Raw genomic sequence first — 21,746 nt, forward strand, 5'->3', positions numbered from 1 at the left:
ATACAGTAAACCTGAAGTTAAACATCGGAATCTAAAACTGGACTCACAGGAGAGGTTCAAATCATAGAGAGTGTGAGTGTCAGTACTCTTGTACTTAAGTCGGCATTGTGCCTTTTGAATTTAATTCCGATGCAATTTCTGTGTTTCATCGTCAATAAGAAGGTCGAAGGGATACAGTAAACCTGCAGTGAATCATCGGAATCTAAAACTGGACTCACAGAAGAGGTTCAAATCATAGAAAGTTAGAGAGTCAGTCCTCTTGTACTTAAGTCTTCATTGTGCCTTTTGTATTAAATTCGGATGCAATTTCTGTGTTTCATCGTCAATAAGAAGTTCCAAGGGATACAGTAAACCTGAAGTGAAGCATCGGAATCTAATACTGGACTCACAGGAGAGGTTCAAATCATAGACAGTTACAGTGTCTGTCCTCTTGTACTTAAGTCAGCATTGTGCCTTTTGTATGAAATTCGGATGCAATTTCTGTGCTTCATCGTCAATAAGAAGGTGCAAGTGATACAGTAGACCTGAAGTGAAGCATCGGAATCTAAAACTTTACTCACAGGAGATATTCAAATCATAGAAAGTGAGAGTGTCAGTCCTCTTGTACTTAAGTCGGCATTGTGCCTTTTGAATTAAATTCGGATGCAATTTCTGTGTTTCATCGTCAATAAGAACGTCCAAGGTATACACGAAACCTGAAGTCAAGCATCGGAATCTAAAACTGGACTCACAGGAGAGGTTCAAATCATAGAAAGTGAGAGTGTCAGTCCTCTTGTACTTAAGTCGGCATTGTGCCTTTTGTATTACATTCGGATGCAATTTCTGTGTTTCATCGTCAATAAGAAGGTCCAAGGGATACAGTAAACCAGAAGCGAATCATCGGAATCTAAAACTGGACTCACAGAAGAGGTTCAAATCATAGAAAGTTACTGACTCAGTCCTCTTGTACTTATGTCGCCATTGTGCCTTTTGAATTTAATTCGGATGCAATTTCTGTGTTTCATAGTCAATAAGAAGGTCCAAGTTATACAGGAAACCTTAAGTGAAGCATCGGAATCTAAAAGTGGACTCACAGGAGAGGTTCAAATCATTGAACGTGAGAGTGTCAGTCCTCTTTTCCTTAATTCGGCATTGTGAATTTTCTATTAACTTCGGAACCAATTTCTGTGTTTCATCGTCAATAAGAAGGTCCAACGTATACAGGAAACCTGAAGTGAAGCATCGGAATCTAAAACTGGACTCACAGGATAGGTTCAAATCATAGAAAGTGAGGGTGTCAGTCCTCTTGTACTTAAGTCGGCATTGTGCCTTTTGTAATAAATTCGGATGCAATTTCTGTGTTACATCGTTAATAAGAAGGTACAAAGTATACACGAAACCTGAAGTCAAGCATCGGAATCTAAAACTGGACTCACAGGAGAGGTTCAAATCATAGAAAGCGAGAGTGTCTGTCCTCTTGTACTTACGTCGGCATTGTGCCTTTTGTATTAAATTCCGATGAAATTTCTGTGTTTCATCGTCAATTAGAAGATCAAAGGTATACAGTGAGCCTGAAGTGAAGCATCGGAATCTAAAACTGGCTCACAGGAGAGGTTCAAATCATAGATAAAGAGAGTGTCAGTCCTCTTGTACTCAAGTCGCCATTGTACCTTTTGTATTAAATTCGAATGCAATTTCTGTGTCTCATCACCAATAAGAAGGTCCAAGGTATACAGGAAACCTGAAGTGAAGCATCGGAATCTAAAACTGGACTCACAGGATAGGTTCAAATCATAGAATGTTAGAGTGTTAGTCCTCTTGTACTTAAGTCGGCATTGTGCCTTTTGAATTTAATTCCGATGCAATTTCTGTGTTTCATCGTCAATAAGAAGGTCCAAGGTATACAGTGAACCTGAAGTGAAGCATCGGAATCTAAAACTGAACTCACAGGAGACGTTCAAATCATAGAAAGTTAGAGTGTCTGTCAACTTATACTTAAGTCAGCATTGTTCCTTTCGTATTAAATTCGGATGCATTTTCTGTGCTTCATCGTCAATAAGAAGGTGCAAGTGATATAGTAGACCTGAACTGAAGCATCGGTATCTAAAACTTGACTCACAGGAGATGTTCAACTCATAGAAAGTGAGAGTGTCAGTCCTCTTGTACTTAGGTCGGCTCTGTGCCTTTTGTATTAAATTCGGATGCAATTGCTGTATTTCATCGTCAATAAGAAGTCCAAGGTATACACAAAACCTGAAGTCAAGCATCGGAATCTAAAACTGGACTCACAGGAGAGGTTCAAATCATAGAAAGTGAGAGTGTCAGTCCTCTTGTACTTAAGTCGGCATTGTGCTTTTGTATTAAATTCGGATGCAATTTCTGTGTTTCATCGTCAATAAGAAAGTCCAAGGGATACAGTAAACCTGAAGTGAATCATCGGAATCTAAAACTGGACTCACAGAAGAGGTTCAAATCATAGAAAGTTAGAGAGTCAGTCCTCTTGTACTTAAGTCGGCATTTTGCCTTTTGAATTTAATTCCGATGCAATTTCTGTGTTTCATCGTCAATAAGAAGGTCCAACGTATACAGGAAATCTGAAGTGAAGCATCGGAATCTAAAACTGGACTCACAGGAGAGGTTCAAATCATAGAAAGTGACAGTGTCAGTCCTCTTGTACTTAAGTCGCCATAGTGCCTTTTGTATTAAATTCGAATGCAATTTCTGTGTCTCATCGTCAATAAGAAGGTCGAAGGGATACAGTAAACCTGAAGTTAAACATCGGAATCTAAAACTGGACTCACAGGAGAGGTTCAAATCATAGAGAGTGTGAGTGTCAGTACTCTTGTACTTAAGTCGGCATTGTGCCTTTTGAATTTATTTTAGGTGCAATTTCTGTGTTTCATCGTCAATAAGAAGGTCCAAGGTATACAGTGAACCTGAAGTGAAGCATCGGAATCTAAAACTGGACTCACAGGAGAGGTTCAAATCACAGAAAGTTAGAGTGTCAGTAACTCTGTACTTAAGTCGTCATTGTGCCTTTTGTATTAAATTCGGATGCTATTTCTGTGTTTCATCGTCAATAAGAAGGTCCAAGGTATACAGGAAACCTGAAGTGAAGCATCGGAATCTAAAACTGGACTCACAGGAGTGGTTAAAATCATAGAAAGTGAGAGTGTCAGTCCTCTTTTACTTAAGTCGGCATTGTGCCTTTTGATTTTAATTCCGATGCAATTTCTGTGTTTCATCGTCAATAAGAAAGTGCAAGTTATATAGTAGACCTGAAGTGAAGCATCGCAATCTAAAACTTGACTCACAGGAGATGTTCAAATCATAGAAAGTGAGAGTGTCAGTCCTCTTGTCCTTAGGTCGACATTGTGCCTTTTGTATTAAATTCGGATGCAATTTCTGTGTTTCATCGTCAATATGAACGTCCAAGGTATACATGAAAACTGAAGTCAAGCATCGGAATCTAAAACTGGACTCTCAGGAGAGGTTCAAATCATAGAAAGTGAGAGTGTCAGTCCTCTTGTACTTAAGTCGGCATTGTGCTTTTGTATTAAATTCCGATGCAATTTCTGTGTTCTATCGTCAATAAGTAGGTCCAAGGTATACAGTAAACCTGAAGTGAAGCATCGGAATCTAAAACTAGACTCACAGGAGAGGTTCAAATAATAGAAAGTTAGAGTTTCAGTCCTCTTGTACTTAAGTCAGCATTGTGCATTTTGTATTAAATTCGGATGCAATTTCTGTGCTTCATCGTCAATAAGAAGGTCCAAGGTATACAGTAAACCTGAAGTGAAGCATCGGAATCGAAAACTGGACTCACAGGAGAGGTTCAAATCATAGAAAGTTTGAATGTCAGTCCTCTTGTACTTAAGTCAGCATTGTGTCTTTTGAATTTAATTCCGATGCAATTTTTGTGTTTCATCGTCAATAAGAAGGTCCAAGGTATACAGTGAACCTGAAGTGAAGCATCGGAATCTAAAACGTGACTCACAGGAAAGGTTCAAATCACAGAAAGTTAGAGTGTCAGTCCCTTTGTACTTACGTCGTCATTGTGCTTTTTGTATTAAATTCGGATGCAATTCCTGTATTTCATCGTCAATAAGAAGTTCCAAGGGATACAGTAAACCTGAAGTGAAGCATCGGAATCTAAGACTGGACTCACAGGAGTGGTTCAAGTCAAAGCAAGTTAGAGTGTCGGTCCTCTTGTACTTAAGTCGGCATTGTGCCTTTGGAATTTAATTCCGAAGCAATTTCTGTGCTTCTTCGTCAGTAAGAAGGTCCAAGGTATACATTAAACCTGAAGTGAAGCATCCGAATCTAACACTGGGCTCACAAGAGAGGTACAAATCATAGAAAGTTAGAGTGTTAGTCCTCTTGTACTTAAGTCGGCATTGTGCCATTTGAATTTAATTCCGATGCAATTTCTGTGTTTCATCGTCAATAAGAAGGTCCAAGGTATACAGTGAACCTGAAGTGAAGCATCGGAATCTAAAACTGAACTCACAGGAGACGTTTAAATCATAGAAATTTAGAGTGTCTGTCCTCTTGTACTTAAGTCTTCATTGTGCCTTTTGTATTAAATTCGGATGCAATTTCTGTGTTACATCGTCAATAAGAAGTTCCAAGGGATACAGTAAACCTGAAGTGAAGCATCGGAATCTGAAACTGGACTCACACGAGAGGTTCAAATCATAGACAGTTAGAGTGTCTGTCCTCTTGTACTTAAGTCAGCATTGTGCCTTTTGTATTAAATTCGGATGCAATTTCTGTGCTTCATCGTCAATAAGAAGGTGCAAGTGATACAGTAGACCTGAAGTGAAGCATCGGAATCTAAAACTTTACTCACAGGAGATACTCAAATCATAGAAAGTGAGAGTGTCTGTCCCTTTGTACTTAAGTCGGCATTGTGCATTTTGAATTAATGTCGGATGCAATTTCTGTGTTTCATCGTCAATAAGAACGTCCAAGGTATACACGAAACCTGAAGTCAAGCATCGGGATCTAAAACTGGACTCACAGGAGAGGTTCAAATCATAGAAAGTGGGAGTGTCAGTCCTCTTGTACTTAAGTCGGCATTGTGCCTTTTGTATTAAATTCGGATGCAATTTCTGTGTTTCATCGTCAATAAGAAGGTCCAAGGGAAACAGTAAACCTGAAGCGAAATATCGGAATCTAAAACTGGACTCACAGAAAAGGTTCAAATCATAGAAAGTTACTGACTCAGTCCTCTTGTACTTATGTCGGCATTGTGCCTTTTGAATTTAATTCGGATGCAATTTCTGTGTTTCATTGTCAATAAGAAGGTCCAAGTTATACAGGAAACCTTAAGTGAAGCATCGGAATCTAAAAGTGCACTCACAGGAGAGGTTCAAATCATTGAACGTGAGAGTGTCAGTCCTCTTTTCCTTAAGTCGGCATTGTGTCTTTTCTATTAACTTCGGAGGCAATTTCTGTGTTTCATCGTCAATAAGAAGGTCCAAGGTATACAGGAAACCTGAAGTGAAGCACCGGAATCTAAAACTGGACTCACAGGATAGGTTCAAATCATACAAAGAGAGAGTGTCAGACCTCTTGTACTTAAGTCGGCATTTTGCCTTTTGTATTAAATTCGGATGCAATTTCTGTGTTACATCGTTAATAAGAAGGTCCAAAGTATACACAAAACCTGAAGTCAAGCATCGGAATCTAAAACTGGACTCACAGGAGGGGTTCAAATCATTAAAAGTGAGAGTGTTGTCCTCTTGTACTTAAGTCGGCATTGTGCCTTTTGTATTAAATTCGGATGCAATTTCTGTGTTTCATCGTCAATAAGAAGGTCCAAGGGATACAGTAGACCTGAAGTGAAGCATCGGAATCTAAAACTGGACTCACAGGCGAGGTTCAAATCATAGAAAGTGAGAGTGTCAGTTCTCTTGTACTTAAGTCGGCATTGTGCCTTTTGTATTAAATTCGGATACAATTTCTGTGTTTCATCGTCAATAAGAAGGTCCAAGGGATACAGGAAATCTGAAGTGAAGCATCGGAATCTAAAACTGGCACACAGGAGGGGTTCAAATCATAGATAGTGAGAGTGTCAGTCCTCTTGAACTCAAGTCGCCATTGTGCCTTTTGTATTAAATTCGAATGCAATTTCTGTGTCTCATCGTCAATAAGAATGTCGAAGGGATACAGTTAACTTGAAGTGAAGAATCGGAATCTAAAACTGGACTCACAGGAGAGGTTCAAATCATAGAATGTTAGAGTGTTAGTCCTCTTGTACTTAAGTCGGCATTGTGCCTTTTGAATTTAATTCCGATGCAATTTCTGTGTTTCATCGTCAATAAGAACGTCCAAGGTATACACGAAACCTGAAGTCAAGCATCGGAACCTAAAACTGGACTCACAGGAGAGGTTCAAATCATAGAAAGTGAGAGTGTCAGTCCTCTTGTACTTAAGTCGGCATTGTGCCTTTTGTATTAAATTCGGATGCAATTTCTGTGTTTCATCGTCAATAAGAAGGTCCAAGGGAAACAGTAAACCTGAAGCGAAATATCGGAATCTAAAACTGGACTCACAGAAGAGGTTCAAATCATAGAAAGTTACTGACTCAGTCCTCTTGTACTTATGTCGGCATTGTGCCTTTTGAATTTAATTCGGATGCAATTTCTGTGTTTCATTGTCAATAAGAATGTCCAAGTTATACAGGAAACCTTAAGTGAAGCATCGGAATCTAAAAGTGGACTCACAGGAGAGGTTCAAATCATTGAACGTGAGAGTGTCGGTCCTCTTTTCCTTAAGTCGGCATTGTGCCTTTTCTATTAACTTCGGAGGCAATTTCTGTGTTTCATCGTCAATAAGAAGGTCCAAGGTATACAGGAAACCTGAAGTGAAGCACCGGAATCTAAAACTGGACACACAGGATAGGTTCAAATCATACAAAGAGAGAGTGTCAGACGTCTTGTACTTAAGTCGGCATTTTGCCTTTTGTATTAAATTCGGATGCAATTTCTGTGTTACATCGTTAATAAGAAGGTCCAAAGTATACACAAAACCTGAAGTCAAGCATCGGAATCTAAAACTGGACTCACAGGAGAGGTTCAAATCATTGATAGTGAGGGTGTCTGTCCCCTTGTACTTAAGTCGGCATTGTGCCTTTTGTATTAAATTCGGATGCAATTTCTGTGTTTCATCGTCAATAAGAAGGTCCAAGGGATACAGTAGACCTGAAGTGAAGCATCGGAATCTAAAACTGGACTCACAGGCGAGGTTCAAATCATAGAAAGTGAGAGTGTCAGTTCTCTTGTACTTAAGTCGGCATTGTGCCTTTTGTATTAAATTCGGATATAATTTCTGTGTTTCATCGTCAATAAGAAGGTCCAAGGGATACAGGAAATCTGAAGTGAAGCATCGGAATCTAAAACTGGCTCACAGGAGGGGTTCAAATCATAGAAAGTGACAGTGTCAGTCCTCTTGTACTTAAGTCGCCATAGTGCCTTTTGTATTAAATTCGAATGCAATTTCTGTGTCTCATCGTCAATAAGAAGGTCGAAGGGATACAGTTAACTTGAAGTGAAGAATCGGAATCTAAAACTGGACTCACAGGAGAGGTTCAAATCATAGAATGTTAGAGTGTTAGTCCTCTTGTACTTAAGTCGGCATTGTGCCTTTTGAATTTAATTCCGATGCAATTTCTGTGTTTCATCGTCAATAAGAACGTCCAAGGTATACACGAAACCTGAAGTCAAGCATCGGAACCTAAAACTGGACTCACAGGAGAGGTTCAAATCATGGAAAGTGAGGGTGTCAGTCCTCTTGTACTTAAGTCGGCATTGTGCCTTTTGTATTAAATTCGGATGCAATTTCTGTGTTTCATCGTCAATAAGAAGGTCCAAGGGAAACAGTAAACCTGAAGCGAAATATCGGAATCTAAAACTGGACTCACAGAAGTGGTTGAAATCATAGAAAGTTACTGACTCAGTCCTCTTGTACTTATGTCGGCATTGTGCCTTTTGAATTTAATTCGGATGCAATTTCTGTGTTTCATTGTCAATAAGAATGTCCAAGTTATACAGGAAACCTTAAGTGAAGCATCGGAATCTAAAAGTGGACTCACAGGAGAGGTTCAAATCATTGAACGTGAGAGTGTCAGTCCTCTTTTCCTTAAGTCGGCATTGTGCCTTTTCTATTAACTTCGGAGGCAATTTCTGTGTTTCATCGTCAATAAGAAGGTCCAAGGTATACAGGAAACCTGAAGTGAAGCACCGGAATCTAAAACTGGACACACAGGATAGGTTCAAATCATACAAAGAGAGAGTGTCAGACGTCTTGTACTTAAGTCGGCATTTTGCCTTTTGTATTAAATTCGGATGCAATTTCTGTGTTACATCGTCAATAAGAAGGTCCAAAGTATACACAAAACCTGAAGTCAAGCATCGGAATCTAAAACTGGACTCACAGGAGAGGTTCAAATCATTGATAGTGAGGGTGTCTGTCCCCTTGTACTTAAGTCGGCATTGTGCCTTTTGTATTAAATTCGGATGCAATTTCTGTGTTTCATCGTCAATAAGAAGGTCCAAGGGATACAGTAGACCTGAAGTGAAGCATCGGAATCTAAAACTGGACTCACAGGCGAGGTTCAAATCATAGAAAGTGAGAGTGTCAGTTCTCTTGTACTTAAGTCGGCATTGTGCCTTTTGTATTAAATTCGGATATAATTTCTGTGTTTCATCGTCAATAAGAAGGTCCAAGGGATACAGGAAATCTGAAGTGAAGCATCGGAATCTAAAACTGGCTCACAGGAGGGGTTCAAATCATAGAAAGTGACAGTGTCAGTCCTCTTGTACTTAAGTCGCCATAGTGCCTTTTGTATTAAATTCGAATGCAATTTCTGTGTCTCATCGTCAATAAGAAGGTCGAAGGGATACAGTAAACCTGAAGTTAAACATCGGAATCTAAAACTGGACTCACAGGAGAGGTTCAAATCATAGAGAGTGTGAGTGTCAGTACTCTTGTACTTAAGTCGGCATTGTGCCTTTTGAATTTATTTTAGGTGCAATTTCTGTGTTTCATCGTCAATAAGAAGGTCCAAGGTATACAGTGAACCTGAAGTGAAGCATCGGAATCTAAAACTGGACTCACAGGAGAGGTTCAAATCACAGAAAGTTAGAGTGTCAGTAACTCTGTACTTAAGTCGTCATTGTGCCTTTTGTATTAAATTCGGATGCTATTTCTGTGTTTCATCGTCAATAAGAAGGTCCAAGGTATACAGGAAACCTGAAGTGAAGCATCGGAATCTAAAACTGGACTCAAAGGAGTGGTTAAAATCATAGAAAGTGAGAGTGTCAGTCCTCTTTTACTTAAGTCGGCATTGTGCCTTTTGATTTTAATTCCGATGCAATTTCTGTGTTTCATCGTCAATAAGAAAGTGCAAGTTATATAGTAGACCTGAAGTGAAGCATCGCAATCTAAAACTTGACTCACAGGAGATGTTCAAATCATAGAAAGTGAGAGTGTCAGTCCTCTTGTCCTTAGGTCGACATTGTGCCTTTTGTATTAAATTCGGATGCAATTTCTGTGTTTCATCGTCAATATGAACGTCCAAGGTATACATGAAAACTGAAGTCAAGCATCGGAATCTAAAACTGGACTCTCAGGAGAGGTTCAAATCATAGAAAGTGAGAGTGTCAGTCCTCTTGTACTTAAGTCGGCATTGTGCTTTTGTATTAAATTCCGATGCAATTTCTGTGTTCTATCGTCAATAAGTAGGTCCAAGGTATACAGTAAACCTGAAGTGAAGCATCGGAATCTAAAACTAGACTCACAGGAGAGGTTCAAATCATAGAAAGTTAGAGTTTCAGTCCTCTTGTACTTAAGTCAGCATTGTGCATTTTGTCTTAAATTCGGATGCAATTTCTGTGCTTCATCGTCAATAAGAAGGTCCAAGGTATACAGTAAACCTGAAGTGAAGCATCGGAATCGAAAACTGGACTCACAGGAGAGGTTCAAATCATAGAAAGTTTGAATGTCAGTCCTCTTGTACTTAAGTCAGCATTGTGTCTTTTGAATTTAATTCCGATGCAATTTTTGTGTTTCATCGTCAATAAGAAGGTCCAAGGTATACAGTGAACCTGATGTGAAGCATCGGAATCTAAAACTTGACTCACAGGAAAGGTTCAAATCACAGAAAGTTAGAGTGTCAGTCCCTTTGTACTTACGTCGTCATTGTGCTTTTTGTATTAAATTCGGATGCAATTCCTGTGTTTCATCGTCAATAAGAAGTTCCAAGGGATACAGTAAACCTGAAATGAAGCATCGGAATCTAAGACTGGACTCACAGGAGTGGTTCAAGTCAAAGCAAGTTAGAGTGTCCGTCCTCTTGTACTTAAGTCGGCATTGTGCCTTTGGAATTTAATTCCGAAGCAATTTCTGTGCTTCTTCGTCAGTAAGAAGGTCCAAGGTATACAGTAAACCTGAAGTGAAGCATCCGAATCTAACACTGGGCTCACAAGAGAGGTACAAATCATAGAAAGTTAGAGTGTTAGTCCTCTTGTACTTAAGTCGGCATTGTGCCATTTGAATTTAATTCCGATGCAATTTCTGTGTTTCATCGTCAATAAGAAGGTCCAAGGTATACAGTGAACCTGAAGTGAAGCATCGGAATCTAAAACTGAACTCACAGGAGACGTTTAAATCATAGAAATTTAGAGTGTCTGTCCTCTTGTACTTAAGTCTTCATTGTGCCTTTTGTATTAAATTCGGATGCAATTTCTGTGTTACATCGTCAATAAGAAGTTCCAAGGGATACAGTAAACCTGAAGTGAAGCATCGGAATCTGAAACTGGACTCACACGAGAGGTTCAAATCATAGACAGTTAGAGTGTCTGTCCTCTTGTACTTAAGTCAGCATTGTGCCTTTTGTATTAAATTCGGATGCAATTTCTGTGCTTCATCGTCAATAAGAAGGTGCAAGTGATACAGGAGACCTGAAGTGAAGCATCGGAATCTAAAACTTTACTCACAGGAGATACTCAAATCATAGAAAGTGAGAGTGTCTGTCCTCTTGTACTTAAGTCGGCATTGTGCATTTTGAATTAATGTCGGATGCAATTTCTGTGTTTCATCGTCAATAAGAACGTCCAAGGTATACACGAAACCTGAAGTCAAGCATCGGGATCTAAAACTGGACTCACAGGAGAGGTTCAAATCACAGAAAGTGGGAGTGTCAGTCCTCTTGTACTTAAGTCGGCATTGTGCCTTTTGTATTAAATTCGGATGCAATTTCTGTGTTTCATCGTCAATAAGAAGGTCCAAGGGAAACAGTAAACCTGAAGCGAAATATCGGAATCTAAAACTGGACTCACAGAAGAGGTTCAAATCATAGAAAGTTACTGACTCAGTCCTCTTGTACTTATGTCGGCATTGTGCCTTTTGAATTTAATTCGGATGCAATTTCTGTGTTTCATTGTCAATAAGAAGGTCCAAGTTATACAGGAAACCTTAAGTGAAGCATCGGAATCTAAAAGTGGACTCACAGGAGAGGTTCAAATCATTGAACGTGAGAGTGTCAGTCCTCTTTTCCTTAAGTCGGCATTGTGCCTTTTCTATTAACTTCGGAGGCAATTTCTGTGTTTCATCGTCAATAAGAAGGTCCAAGGTATACAGGAAACCTGAAGTGAAGCACCGGAATCTAAAACTGGACTCACAGGATAGGTTCAAATCATACAAAGAGAGAGTGTCAGACCTCTTGTACTTAAGTCGGCATTTTGCCTTTTGTATTAAATTCGGATGCAATTTCTGTGTTACATCGTTAATAAGAAGGTCCAAAGTATACACAAAACCTGAAGTCAAGCATCGGAATCTAAAACTGGACTCACAGGAGAGGTTCAAATCATTGAAAGTGAGAGTGTTGTCCTCTTGTACTTAAGTCGGCATTGTGCCTTTTGTATTAAATTCGGATGCAATTTCTGTGTTTCATCGTCAATAAGAAGGTCCAAGGGATACAGTAGACCTGAAGTGAAGCATCGGAATCTAAAACTGGACTCACAGGCGAGGTTCAAATCATAGAAAGTGAGAGTGTCAGTTCTCTTGTACTTAAGTCGGCATTGTGCCTTTTGTATTAAATTCGGATACAATTTCTGTGTTTCATCGTCAATAAGAAGGTCCAAGGGATACAGGAAATCTGAAGTGAAGCATCGGAATCTAAAACTGGCACACAGGAGGGGTTCAAATCATAGATAGTGAGAGTGTCAGTCCTCTTGAACTCAAGTCGCCATTGTGCCTTTTGTATTAAATTCGAATGCAATTTCTGTGTCTCATCGTCAATAAGAATGTCGAAGGGATACAGTTAACTTGAAGTGAAGAATCGGAATCTAAAACTGGACTCACAGGAGAGGTTCAAATCATAGAATGTTAGAGTGTTAGTCCTCTTGTACTTAAGTCGGCATTGTGCCTTTTGAATTTAATTCCGATGCAATTTCTGTGTTTCATCGTCAATAAGAACGTCCAAGGTATACACGAAACCTGAAGTCAAGCATCGGAACCTAAAACTGGACTCACAGGAGAGGTTCAAATCATAGAAAGTGAGAGTGTCAGTCCTCTTGTACTTAAGTCGGCATTGTGCCTTTTGTATTAAATTCGGATGCAATTTCTGTGTTTCATCGTCAATAAGAAGGTCCAAGGGAAACAGTAAACCTGAAGCGAAATATCGGAATCTAAAACTGGACTCACAGAAGAGGTTCAAATCATAGAAAGTTACTGACTCAGTCCTCTTGTACTTATGTCGGCATTGTGCCTTTTGAATTTAATTCGGATTCAATTTCTGTGTTTCATTGTCAATAAGAATGTCCAAGTTATACAGGAAACCTTAAGTGAAGCATCGGAATCTAAAAGTGGACTCACAGGAGAGGTTCAAATCATTGAACGTGAGAGTGTCAGTCCTCTTTTCCTTAAGTCGGCATTGTGCCTTTTCTATTATTTTCGGAGGCAATTTCTGTGTTTCATCGTCAATAAGAAGGTCCAAGGTATACAGGAAGCCTGAAGTGAAGCACCGGAATCTAAAACTGGACACACAGGATAGGTTCAAATCATACAAAGAGAGAGTGTCAGACGTCTTGTACTTAAGTCGGCATTTTGCCTTTTGTATTAAATTCGGATGCAATTTCTGTGTTACATCGTTAATAAGAAGGTCCAAAGTATACACAAAACCTGAAGTCAAGCATCGGAATCTAAAACTGGACTCACAGGAGAGGTTCAAATCATTGATAGTGAGGGTGTCTGTCCCCTTGTACTTAAGTCGGCATTGTGCCTTTTGTATTAAATTCGGATGCAATTTCTGTGTTTCATCGTCAATAAGAAGTTCCAAGGGATACAGTAGACCTGAAGTGAAGCATCGGAATCTAAAACTGGACTCACAGGCGAGGTTCAAATCATAGAAAGTGAGAGTGTCAGTTCTCTTGTACTTAAGTCGGCATTGTGCCTTTTGTATTAAATTCGGATATAATTTCTGTGTTTCATCGTCAATAAGAAGGTCCAAGGGATACAGGAAATCTGAAGTGAAGCATCGGAATCTAAAACTGGACTCACAGGAGTGGTTCAAATCATAGAAAGTTAGAGTGTCGGTCCGCTTGTACTTAAGTCGGCATTGTGCCATTTGATTTTATTTCCAAAGCAATATCTGTGCTTCTTCGTCAATAAGATGGTCCAAGGTATACAGTAAACCTGAAGTGAAATATCCGAATCTAAAACTGGGCTCACAGGAGAGGTACAAATCATAGAAAGTGAGAGTGTCAGTCCTCTTATACTTAAGTCGGCATTGTGCCTTTTGTATTAACTTCGGAGGCAATTTCTGTGTTTCATCGTCAATAAGAAGGTCCAAGGTATACAGGAAACCTGAAGTGAAGCATCGGAATCTAAAACTGGATTCACAGGATAGGATCAAACCATAGAAAGTGAGAGTGTCAGTCCTCTTGTACTTAAGTCGGCATTGTGTCTATTGTATTAAATTCGGATACAATTTCTGTGTTTCATCGTCAATAAGAAAGTTCAAAGTATACACGAAACCTGAAGTCAAGCATCGGAATCTAAAACTGGACTCACAGGAGAGGTTCAAATCATAGAAAGTGAGTGTGTCAATCTTCTTGTACTTAAGTCGGCATTGTGCCTTTTGTTTTGAATTCAGATGCAATTTCTGTGTTTCATCGTCAATAAGAAGGTCCAAGGGATACAGTAAACCTGAAGTGAGGGAAAGGAATCTAAAACTGGACTCATAGGAGAGATTCAAATTATAAAAACTTAGAGCGTCAGTCATCTTGTACTTAAGTCAGCACTGTGCCTTTTCAATTTCATTCCGATGCAATTTCTGTGCTTCATCGTCATTAACATGGTCCATGGTAAACAGTAAACTTGAAGTGTAGCATCGGATTCTAAAACTGGAGTCAAAGGAGAGGTTCAAATCATAGAAAGTTTGAGTGTCAGTCCTCTTGTACTGAAGTCGGCATTGTGCATTTTGAATTTAATTCCGATGCAATTTCTGTGTTTCATCGTCAATAAGTAGGTCCAAGGGATACAGTAAACTTGAAGTGAAGCATCGGAATCTAAATCTGGACTCACAGGAGAGATTCAAATCGTAGAAAGTTAGAGTGTCAGTCCGCTTGTACTTAAGTCGGCATTGTGCCTTTTGTATTAAATTCGGATGCAATTTCTGTGATTCATCATCAATAAGAAAGTCCAATGTATACTGTAAACTTGAAGTGAAGCATCGGAATCTAAAACTGGTTTCACAGGAGAGATTAAAATAATAGAAAATTAGAGTGTCAGTCCTCTTGTACTTAAGTCGGCATTGTGGCTTTTGTATTAAATTCGGATGCAATTTCTGTGTTTCATCATCAATAAGAAGGTCCAAGGGGTACAGTAAACCTGAAGTGAAGCATCGGAATCTAAAACTTGGCTCACAGGAGAGGTTCAAATCATAGAAGGTTAGAGTGTCAGTCCTCTTGTACTTATGTCGGCATTGTGCCTTTTGAATTTAATTCGGATGCAATTTCTGTGTTGCATCGGCAATAAGGAGGTCCTAGGTATACAGGAAACCTGAAGTGAAGCATCGGAATCTAAAACTGGACTCACAGGAGAGGTTCAAATCATAGAAAGTGAGAGTGTCAGTCCTCTTGTACTTATGTCGGCATTGTGCCTTTTGTATTAAATTCGGATGCAGTTTCTGTGTTTCATCGTCAATAAGAAGGTCCAAGGTATACAGGAAACCGGAAGTGAAGCATCGGAATCCAAAACTGGACTCACAGGGGAGGGCCAAATCATAGAAAGTGAGAGTGTCAGACCTCTTGTACTTATGTCGGCATTGTGCCTTTTGTATTAAATTCGGATGCAATTTCTGTCTTTCATCGTCAATAAGAAGGTCCAAGGGATCCAGTAAACCTGAAGTGAGGCATCGGAATCTAAAACTGGACTCACAGGAGAGGTTCAAATCATAGAAAGTTAGAGTGTCAGTCTTCTTGTACTTATGTCGGCATTGTGCCTTTAGTATTAATTTCGGATGCAATTTCTGTGTTTCATCATCAATAAGAAGGCACAAGGGATACAGTAAACCTGAAGTGAAGCATCGGAATCTAAAACAGGGCTCACTGGAGAGGTTCAAATCAAAGAAAGTTAGAGTGTCAGTCCTCTTGCACTTTAGTCGGCCGTGTGCCTTTTGAATTTAATTCCGATGCAATTTCTGCGTTTCATCGTCAATAAGATGGACCAAGGGATACAGTAAACCTGAAGTGAAGCATCGGATTCTAAAACTGGACTTACAGGAGAGGTTCAAATGATAGAAAGTTAGAGTGTAAGTCCTCTTGTACTAAAGTCGGCATTGTGCCTTTTGTATTAAATTCGGATGCAATTTCTGTGTTTCATCGTCAATAAGTAGGTCCAAGGGATACTGTAAACCTCAAGTGAATGATCGGATTCTAAAACTGGACTCACAGGACTGGTTCAAATCACATAAAATTAGAGCGTCAGTAATCTTCTACTTTAGACGGCATTGTGCCTTTTCAATTTCATTCCGATGCAATTTCTGTGCTTCATCGTCAATAAGAAGGTCCATGGTATACAGTAAACTTGAAGTGTAGCATCGGAATCTAAAACCGGACCCAAAGGAGAGGTTCAAATCATAGGAACTTAGAGTGTCAGTCCTCTTGTACTGAAGTCGGCATTGTGCTTTTTGAATTTTATTCCGATGCAATTTCTGTGTTTCATCGTCAATAAGAAGGTCCAAGGTATACAGAAAACTTGAAGTGAAGCATCGGAATCTAAAACTGCACTCACAGGAGAGATTCAAATGATAGAAAGTTTGAGTGTCAGTCCTTATGTACTTACGTCGTCATTGTGCCTTTTGTATTATATTCGGATGCAATTTATGTGTTTCATCGTCAATAAGAAGGTCCAAGGGATACAGTGATCCTGAAGTGAAGCATCGGAATCTCAAACTGGACTCACAGGAGAGGTTCAAATCATAGAAAGTTAGACTGTCAGTCCTCTTCTACTTAAGTCTGGCATTGTGCCTTTGGATTGAATTCCGACGCAATTTCTGTGTTTCATTGTCAATAAGAAGGTCCAAGGTATACAGAGAACCTGAAGTGAAGCATCGGAATCTAAAACTAGACTCACAGGAGAGGTTCAAATCATAGAAAGTTAGAGTGTCAGTCCTCTTGTACTTAAGTCGGCATTGTGACTTTTGTATTAAGTTCGGATGCAATTTCTGTGTTTCCTCGTCAATAAGAAGGTCCAACGGATACAGTAAACCTGTAGTGAAGCATCGGAATCTAAAACTGGACTCACAGGAGAGGTTCAAATCACAGAAAGCTAGAGCGTCAGTCCTCATGTACTTAAGTCGGCATTGTGCGTTTTGAATTTTTGTTCCGATGCAATTACTGTGTTTCATCGTCAATAAGAAGTTCCAAGGTATACAGTAAACCGGTAGTGAAGCATCGGAATCTAAAACTGGACTCACAGGAGCGTTTCAAATCATAGAAAGTTAGAGTGTCAGTCCTCTTGTACTTATGTCGGCATTGTGCCTTTTGAATTTAATTCGGATGCAATTTCTGTGTTTCATCGTCAATAAGAAGGTCCAAGGTATGCAGGAAACCGGAAGTGAAGCATCGGAATCTAAAACTGGACTCACAGGACAGGTTCAAATCATAGAAAGTTAGAGTGTCAGTCCTCTTATACTTAAGTCGGCATTGTGCCTTTTGTATTAAATTCGGATGCAATTTCTGTGTTTCATCGTCAATAAGAATGTCGAAGGGATACAGTTAACTTGAAGTGAAGCATCGGAATCTAAAACTGGACTCACAGGAGAGGTTCAAATCATTGAACGTGAGAGTGTCAGTCCTCTTTTCCTTAAGTCGGCATTGTGCCTTTTCTATTAACTTCGGAGGCAATTTCTGTGTTTCATCGTCAATAAGAAGGTCCAAGGTATACAAGAAACCTGAAGTGAAGCACCGGAATCTAAAACTGGACTCACAGGATAGGTTCAAATCATACAAAGAGAGAGTATCAGACCCCTTGTACTTAAGTCGGCATTTTGCCTTTTGTATTAAATTCGGATGCAATTTCTGTGTTACATCGTTAATAAGAAGGTCCAAAGTATACACAAAACCTGAAGTCAAGCATCGGAATCTAAAACTGGACTCACAGGAGAGGTTCAAATCATAGAAAGTGAGAGTGTCAGTTCTCTTGTACTTAAGTCGGCATTGTGCCTTTTGTATTAAATTCGGATACAATTTCTGTGTTTCATCGTCAATAAGAAGGTCCAAGGGATACAGGAAATCTGAAGTGAAGCATCGGAATCTAAAACTGGCTCACAGGAGGGGTTCAAATCATAGATAGTGAGAGTGTCAGTTCTCTTGAACTCAAGTCGCCATTGTGCCTTTTGTATTAAATTCGAATGCAATTTCTGTGTCTCATCGTCAATAAGAATGTCGAAGGGATACAGTTAACTTGAAGTGAAGCATCGGAATCTAAAACTGGACTCACAGGAGAGGTTCAAATCATAGAAAGTGAGAGTGTCAGTCCTCTTGCACTTACGTCGGCATTGTGCCTTTTGAATTTAATCCCGATGAAATTTCTGTGTTTCATCGTCAATTAGAAGATCAAAGGTATACAGTGAGCCTGAAGTGAAGCATCGGAATCTAAAACTGGACTCAGAGGAGTGGTTCAAATCGTAGAAAGTTAGAGTGTCGGTCCGCTTGTACTTAAGTCGGCATTGTGCCATTTGATTTTATTTCCAAAGCAATATCTGTGCTTCTTCGTCAATAAGATGGTCCAAGGTATACAGTAAACCTGAAGTGAAATATCCGAATCTAAAACTGGGCTCACAGGAGAGGTACAAATCATAGAAAGTGAGAGTGTCAGTCCTCTTATACTTAAGTCGGCATTGTGCCTTTTGTATTAAATTCGAATGCAATTTCTGTGTTTCATCGTCAATAAGATCGTCCAAGGTATACACTAAACCTGAAGTCAAGCATCGGAATCTAAAACTGGACTCACAGGAGAGGTTCAAATCATAGAAAGTGAAAGTGTCATTCCACTTGTACTTAAGTCGGCATTGTGCCTTTTGTATTAAATTCGGAAGCAATTTCTGTGTTTCATCTTCAATATGAAAGTCCAAGAGATACAGTAAACCTGAAGTGAATCATCAGAAGCTAAAACTGGACTCACAGAGGAGGTTCAAATCATGGAAAGTTACAGACTCAAACCTCTTGTACTTATGTCGAAATTGTGCCTTTTGAATTTAATTCGGATGCAATTTTTGTGTTTCATAGTCAATAAGAAGGTCCAAGGTAAACAGGAAACATGAAGTGAAGCATCGGAATCCAAAACTGGACTCAAAGGAGAGGTTCAAATTATAGAAAGTGAGAGTGTCAGTCCTCTTTTCCTTAAGTCGGCATTGTGCCTTTTGTATTAACTTCGGAGGCAAATTCTGTGTTTCATCGTCAATAAGAAGGTCCAAGGTATACAGGAAACCTGAAGTGAAGCATCGGAATCTAAAACTGGACTCACAGGATAGGATCAAACCATAGAAAGTGAGAGTGTCAGTCCTCTTGTACTTAAGTCGGCATTGTGCCTATTGTATTAAATTCGGATACAATTTCTGTGTTTCATCGTCAATAAGAAGGTCCAAAGTATACACGAAACCTGAAGTCAAGCATCGGAATCTAAAACTGGACTCACAGGAGAGGTTCAAATCATAGAAAGTGAGTGTGTCAGTCTTCTTGTACTTAAGTCGGCATTGTGCCTTTTGTATTAAATTCGGATGCAATTTCTGTGTTTCATCGTCATTAATAAGGTCCAAGGGATACAGTAAACCTGAAGTGAAGCATCGGAATCTAACACTGGACTCACAGGAGAGGTTCGAATCGTAGAAAGTTAGAGTGTCAGTCCTCTTGTACTTCAGTAGGCATTGTGATTTTTGTTTTAAATTCAGATGCAATTTCTGTGTTTCATCGTCAATAAGAAGGTCCAAGGGATACAGTAAACCTGAAGTGAGGGAAAGGAATCTAAAACTGGACTCACAGGAGAGTTTCAAATTATAAAAACTTAGAGCGTCAGTCATCTTGTACTTATGTCAGCACTGTGCCTTTTCAATTTCATTCCGATGCAATTTCTGTGCTTCATCGTCAGTAAGATGGTCCATGGTAAACAGTAAACTTGAAGTGTAGCATCGGATTCTAAAACTGGAGTCAAAGGAGAGGTTCAAATCATAGAAAGTTTGAGTGTCAGTCCTCTTGTACTGAAGTCGGCATTGTGAATTTTGAATTTAATTCCGATGCAATTTCTGTGTTTCATCGTCAATAAGTAGGTCCAAGGGATACAGTAAACTTGAAGTGAAGCATCGGAATCTAAATCTGGACTCACAGGAGAGATTCAAATCGTAGAAAGTTAGAGTGTCAGTCCTCTTGTACTTAAGTCGGCATTGTGCCTTTTGTATTAAATTCGGATGCAATTTCTGTGATTCATCATCAATAAGAAGGTCCAATGTATACTGTAAACTTGAAGTGAAGCATCGGAATCTAAAACTGGTTTCACAGGAGAGATTAAAATCATAGAAAATTAGAGTGTCAGTCCTCTTGTACTTAAGTCGGCATTGTGGCTTTTGTATTAAATTCGGATGCAATTTCTGTGTTTCATCATCAATAAGAAGGTCCAAGGGGTACAGTAAACCTGAAGTGAAGCATCGGAATCTAAAACTTGGCTCACAGGAGAGGTTCAAATCATAGAAGGTTAGAGTGTCAGTCCTCTTGTATTTATGTCGGTATTGTGCCTTTTGAATTTAATTCGGATGCAATTTCTGTGTTGCATCGGCAGTAAGGAGGTCCTAGGTATACAGGAAACCTGAAGTGAAGCATCGGAATCTAAAACTGGGCTCACAGGAGAGGTTCAAATCATAGAAAGTGAGAGTGTCAGTCCTCTTGTACTTATGTCGGCATTGTGCCTTTTGTATTAAATTCGGATGCAGTTTCTGTGTTTCATCGTCAATAAGAAGGTCCAAGGTATACAGGAAACCGGAAGTGAAGCATCGGAATCCAAAACTGGACTCACAGGGGAGGGCCAAATCATAGAAAGTGAGAGTGTCAGTCCTCTTGTACTTATGTCGGCATTGTGCCTTTTGTATTAAATTCGGATGCAATTTCTGTGTTTCATCGTCAATAAGAAGGTCCAAGGGATCCAGTAAACCTGAAGTGAGGCATCGGAATCTAAAACTGGACTCACAGGAGAGGTTCAAATCATAGAAAGTTAGAGTGTCAGTCTTCTTGTACTTATGTCGGCATTGTGCCTTTAGTATTAATTTCGGATGCAATTTCTGTGTTTCATCATCAATAAGAAGGCACAAGGGATACAGTAAACCTGAAGTGAAGCATCGGAATCTAAAACAGGACTCACTGGAGAGGTTCAAATCAAAGAAAGTTAGAGTGTCAGTCCTCTTGCACTTTAGTCGGCCGTGTGCCTTTTGAATTTAATTCCGATGCAATTTCTGCGTTTCATCGTCAATAAGATGGTCCAAGGGATACAGTAAACCTGAAGTGAAGCATCGGATTCTAAAACTGGACTTACAGGAGAGGTTCAAATGATAGAAAGTTAGAGTGTAAGTCCTCTTGTACTAAAGTCGGCATTGTGCCTTTTGTATTAAATTCGGATGCAATTTCTGTGTTTCATCGTCAATAAGTAGGTCCAAGGGATACTGTAAACCTCAAGTGAATCATCGGATTCTAAAACTGGACTCACAGGACTGGTTCAAATCACATAAAATTAGAGCGTCAGTAATCTTGTACTTTAGACGGGATTGTGCCTTTTCAATTTCATTCCGATGCAATTTCTGGGCTTCATCGTCAATAAGAAGGTCCATGGTATACAGTAAACCTGAAGTGTAGCATCGGAATCTAAAACCGGACCCAAAGGAGAGGTTCAAATCATAGAAAGTTAGAGTGTCAGTCCTCTTGTACTGAAGTCGGCATTGTGCTTTTTGAATTTCATTCCGATGCAATTTCTGTGTTTCATCGTCAATAAGAAGGTCCAAGGTATACAGAAAACTTGAAGTGAAGCATCGGAATCTAAAACTGCACTCACAGGAGAGATTCAAATGATAGAAAGTTAGAGTGTCAGTCCTTATGTACTTAAGTCGTCATTGTGCCTTTTGTATTATATTCGGATGCAATTTATGTGTTCATCGTCAATAAGAAGGTCCAAGGGATACAGTGATCCTGAAGTGAAGCATCGGAATCTCAAACTGG

The sequence above is a fragment of the Schistocerca americana genome, unplaced genomic scaffold (assembly GCF_021461395.2).
Source record: "Schistocerca americana isolate TAMUIC-IGC-003095 unplaced genomic scaffold, iqSchAmer2.1 HiC_scaffold_44, whole genome shotgun sequence".
In the NCBI taxonomy this organism is placed as follows: Eukaryota; Metazoa; Arthropoda; class Insecta; order Orthoptera; family Acrididae; genus Schistocerca; species Schistocerca americana.